Genomic DNA, 5,545 nt, shown 5'->3' on the forward strand with positions numbered 1-5,545 from the left:
GGTTTCTGGAAAGTTGTGAGTCTTTCTGGAAGAGGCAAGGTCAGAGTGTGGAAAGATGGATATTAGCATCTGACCTGAGAAAGGTCTGCAGGAGCCCAGGCCTTCATGGTGCTTGGCACTGCTGTCTGGCTCATCTTCTGGAGGGATAGGAGAGCGGGAGTGCCCAGAAAGGAGCTGAAGTGGAGATACTTGGCTTTTGAATACTGGAGTGTTCTAAACCCTTCTTTTAAGATGTGGTATATATATACAATGGAATACTATAGAACCATCAAAAAAAGAAATCCTGCCATTTACAAGGACGCAGATAGAACTAGAGGGTATTATGCTAAGCAAAATAAGTCAGTCAGAGAAAGACAATCATCATATGTTCTCTCTGATATGAGGAATTTGAGAGGCAGGGGGAGGGGTCATGAGGGGTAGGGAGGGTGATAAACCATGAGAGACTCTTAATCTCAGGAAATAAACTGAGGGTTGCTGGGTGGTGGCAGGGAGGGATAGGGTGGCTGGGTAATAGACACTGGGGAGGGTATTGCTGTGGTGAGTACTGTGAATTGTGTAAGACTGATGATTCACAGACCTGTACCTCTCAAGCAAATAATACATTATATGTTAATTTTTTAAAAAGATAATACCTACTTTTAAGATTTCTTTTTTGTGCCTTGTAATTCACCCAAGACTTCAGCGAGGTCTGCCAACCTCTCCCCTGTGCTGAAGCGAATCACTGAGAGGGTCTGTGTTCACATCTCAGATTCAAGAACAGCTTCCCCAGTGGCCCCCTCCTGCCTCCCTTAAGAGGCCTCCAAGATGCTAACAACACCTTTCAAGAGAGGGTAGTGGTCCTGGAACCCCAAGAGGTAATGGATCAGTCCTTACTAAAGTGGAAAAACCCGGCTGTGTGAACGTGAGAGACTCCCCCACCCTTTCTAGTCTAGAAAGGCCAGAAGCTTGATAAGATGAGCTCCTAGGATAATGTGGACAAGAGCTTCACGGTCAGCAGATGTGCTAAGTGACACAGGGTGAACTAATTAGGCAGCTTCATAAGTGACCCCTCTTTCCTTCTTGACCCTCTCAAAAAGGACAGCATTATAATCCATGCTAGTGAGGAAGATACCACACTCAGGGCAGTGTCCTCAGATGCAGAAAGCTACGGCAATCATTCTAAAGTCAGAGGCACAAACTCTCATAAGCCTGTAGGAGCCAGGCAGACAGGAGAAAGCGGATCATGGGAAGACAGCGAAGCTGATGGAACATGACCCGGTTTGGGGCGATCACTATTATGCTGACAGGAAAGATCGATGCTGCCTCGTTTTCCCATAAAAAAAAAAAATGAAAAACATAAATCCAGATATAATATGAAATTTAAAAGTTTTTCTCCAACTAATTCAAAATGTATAGAATATATATGAAATCTGTTTAGCGTTGGCTATTATACAGTGTCCTATGACACTGTAACAAATTACCAGAAACTTGGGGACCCTAAGCAGCAGATGTTTTCCCTTACTGTTCTGGAGGCCAGGAGTCTGCCCTCGGTTTCACTGGGCTAAAGTCAGGCTGTCAGCAGGGGCACCTTCCTTTCGAAGGCCCTAGGGGAGACTCCACTTCCTTGCATTGCCTAGCTTTTGGAGGAAGCCTGTGTTCCGGGGCTCATGACTCCTTCCACCACCTCTTGCTTCCATATTCGCTCTTAGCTCTGTGTCAAATCTCCCTCTATCTCCATCTTACAAAAGCACTTGTGATTACATGGAAGGCTTACCTATCTGGATAACCCAGAATAACCTTCCCATTTCTAACCTTTAACTTAATCATATCTGCAAAGTCTCTTTTGCCGTTTAAGATTATACTCACAGGTTCCGGGGATTAGGATCTGAGTATCTTTAGAGCCATTATTCAGCCCATCACAGGTTTGCAGGTAGATAGAGCCCTCAGATTTGAACCTATAACAGATTTTCCCCCAGCTAGAATAAAATATCCCTAAATTATCCCAATTCTCTGGTCCCTGAACCCATGATCCTTTTTGTTTTTAACAGCTTTATTGGAGTTTATTTATTTTTTAATTGACATATAATGTATCACTTGTTTCAGGGATACAAGTCTCTGATTCATCAGTCTTATATAATACCCAGTGCTTACTACAGCATATACCCTCCCCCTTCATCACCCAGTTACCCTATGCCCCTACCCTCTCTCCTCCAGGAACCTTGTTTCCTAAGATTAAGAGTCTCTTGTGCTTTGTCTCCCTCTCTCGTTTTATCTTGTTTCCTTTCTTCTTCTCTTTCTCTATGATCCTCTGCCTTGTTTCTTAAATTCCACATATCAGTGAGATCATATGATAATTGTCTTTCTCTGATTGACTTATTTTGCTTAGCATAATACCCTCTGGTTCCATCCATGTCACTGCAAATGGCAAGATTTCATTTTTTGATGGCTGAGTAGTATTCCATTGTATATGTATACCTCATCTTCTTTATCCATTCATCTGTCAATGGACATCTGGACTCTACATCGTTTAGCTATTGTAGACATTGCTGCTATAAACATTGAGGTGCATGTGCCCCTTCAGATCACCACATTTGTATCTTTGAGGTAAATCCCTAGTAGTGCAACTGCTAGATTGTAGGGCAGCTCTATTTTCAACTTTTTGAGGAACCTCCATATTGTCTTTCAGAGAAGCTGCACCAGCTTGCATTCCCACCAACAGGAGGGTTCTCCTTTTTCTGCATCCTCACCAACACCTGTCGTTTCCTGACTTGTTAATTTTAGCCACTCTTACTGGTGTCAGATAGTATCTCATTGTGGTTGTGATTTTTATTTCCCCGATGCCAAGTGATGTTGAGCATTTTTTGTGTCTGTTGGCCATTTGCCTGTCTTCTTTGCAGAAATGTTTGTTCATGTCTTCTGCCCATTTCTTGACTGGATTATTTGTTCTTTGGGTGTTGAGTTTGATAAGTTCTTTATAGATTTTGGATACTAGCCCTTTATTTGATACATCATTTGCAAATACCTTTTCCCATTTTGTTGGTGGTCTTTTGGTTTTGTTGACTGTTTCCTTTGCTGTGCAAAAGCTTTTTATCTTGATGAACTCCCAATAGTTCATTTTTGCCTTTGTTTCCCTTGCCTTTACTTTTTTTTAAGATTTTATTTATTTATTTGACAGAGAGAGATCACAAGTAGGCAGAGAGGCAGGCAGAGAGAGAGAGAGAGGACGAAGCAGGCTCCCTGCTGAGCAGAGAGTCTGATGCGGGACTCGATCCCAGGACCCTGAGATCATGACCTGAGCGGAAGGTCAGTGGCTTAACCCACTGAGCCACCCAGGCGCCCCTCCCTTGCCTTTAAAGACATGTTTTGAAAGATGTTGCTGCAGCTGAGGTCATAGAGGTTGCTGCCTGTGTTCTCCTTAAGGATTTTGATGGATTCCTGTCTCACATTTAGGTCATTCATCCAATTTGAGTCTGTTTTTGTGTATGGTGTAAAGGAATGATCCAGTTTCATTCTTCTGCTTCTGGCTGTCCAATTTTCCTAACACCATTTGTTGAAGAGACGGTCTTTTTTCCATTAGACATTCTTTCCTGCTTTGTTGAAGATTAGTTGACCATAGAGTTGAGGGTCCATTTCTGGGTTCTCTATTCTGTTCCATTGATCTATATGTCTGGGTTGTTTTTTTTTTTTTTTAAGATTTTATTTATTTATTTGACAGACAGAGATCACAAGTAGGCAGAGAGGCAGGCAGAGAGAGAGAGGAAGGGAAGCAGGTTTCCCGCTGGCACAGAGCCCGATGTGGGCCTGGATCCCATGACCCTGGGATCATGACTCGAGCCAAGGGCAGAGGCTTTAACCCACTGAGCAACCCAGGCGCTCCTATATGTCTGTTTTTGTGCCAGTATCGTACTGTCTTGATGATTACAGCTTTGTAATAGAGCTTGAAGTCTGGGATTATGAGGCCACCAGCTATGGTTTTCTTTTTTAACATTCCTTTGGCTATTCGGGGTCTTTTCTGGTTCCATACAAATTTTAGGATTATTTGTCCCAACTCTGTGAAAAAAGTTGATGGCATTTTGATAGGGATTACATTGAATATGTAGCTTGCTCTAGGTAGCATAGACACTTTAACAATAGTTGTTCTTCCAATCCATGAGCATGGAACATTTTTTCATTTCTTTGTGTCTTCCTCAATTTCTTTCATGAGTGTTCTATAGTTTTCTGAGTACAGATCCTTTGCCTCTTTGATTAGATTTATTCCTAGGCATCCTATGGTTTTTGGTGAAATTGTAAATGGGATCGACTCTTTAATTTCTCTTTCTTCTATCTCATTGTTAGTGTATAGAAATGCAACTGACTTCTGTACACTGATTTTATATCTTGTCACTTTACTGAATTCCTGTATGAGTTCTGACAATTTTAGGGTGGAGTATTTTGGGTTTTCCACATAGAGTATCATACATCTGCAAAGAGTAAGAGTTTGACTTCTTCTTTGCCAATTTGGGTGCTTTTATTTCTTTTTGTTGCCTGATTGCTGAGGCTAGGACTTCTAGCACTTTGTTGAACAGCAGTGGTAATCGTGGACATCCCTGCCATGTTCCTGACCTTAAGGGAAAAGCTCTGTTTTTCCACATTGAGAATGATATTCACTGTGGGCTTTTTGTATATGGCTTTTATGATATTGAGGTATGTACCCTCTATCCCTACACTGTGAAAAGTTTTAATCAAGAAAGAATGCTGTACTTTGTCAAATGCTTTTTCTGCATCTATTGAGAGGATCATATGGTTCTTGTTCTTTCTGTTAATAATGTAATGTATCACATTGACTGATACCACCCTTTGTTGAACCACCCTTGCAGCCCAGGAATAAATCCCACTTGGCCATGGTAAATACTCCTTTTGATGTACTGTTGGATCCTACTGGCTAGTATCTTGGTGAGAATTTTTGCATTCATGTTCATCAGGGTTATTGTTCTGGAATTCTCCTTTTTGGTGGGGTCTTTGTCTGGTTTTGGGATCAAGGTAATGCTGGCCTCATAGAAAGAGCTGGAAGTTTTCCTTCCATTTCAATTTTTTGAAAGACATTCAGAATAGGTATTAATTCTTCTTTAAATGTTTGGTAGAATTCCTCTGGGAAGCCATCTGCCCCTGGGCTCTTGTTTGTTCGGAGATTTTTGGAGGGGGGGATTTTTGATGACTGCTTCAATCTCTTTGCTGGTTATAGGTCTGTTCAAGTTTTCCATTTCTTCCTGGTTCAGTTTGGGTAGTTTATACATCTCGAGGAATGCATCCATTTCTTCCAGATTATCTAATTTGTTGGCATATAGTGGCTCATAATATGTTCTTATAATTGTTTGCATTTCTCCTGTGTTGTTGGTTGTGATCTCTTCTCTTTCATTTATGATTTTTTTTATTTGGATCCTTTCTCTTTTCTTTTTTGAGAAGTCTCATGAGGGGTTTATCAATCTTATTAATTCTTTTCAAGAACAAGCTCCTAGTTTCATTGATTTGTTCTACTGTTCTGGTTTCTATTTCATTGATTTCTGCTTTAATCTGTATTATTTCTCTT

This window comes from Mustela lutreola, chromosome 9, assembly GCF_030435805.1.
Source record: "Mustela lutreola isolate mMusLut2 chromosome 9, mMusLut2.pri, whole genome shotgun sequence".
NCBI lineage: Eukaryota > Metazoa > Chordata > Mammalia > Carnivora > Mustelidae > Mustela > Mustela lutreola.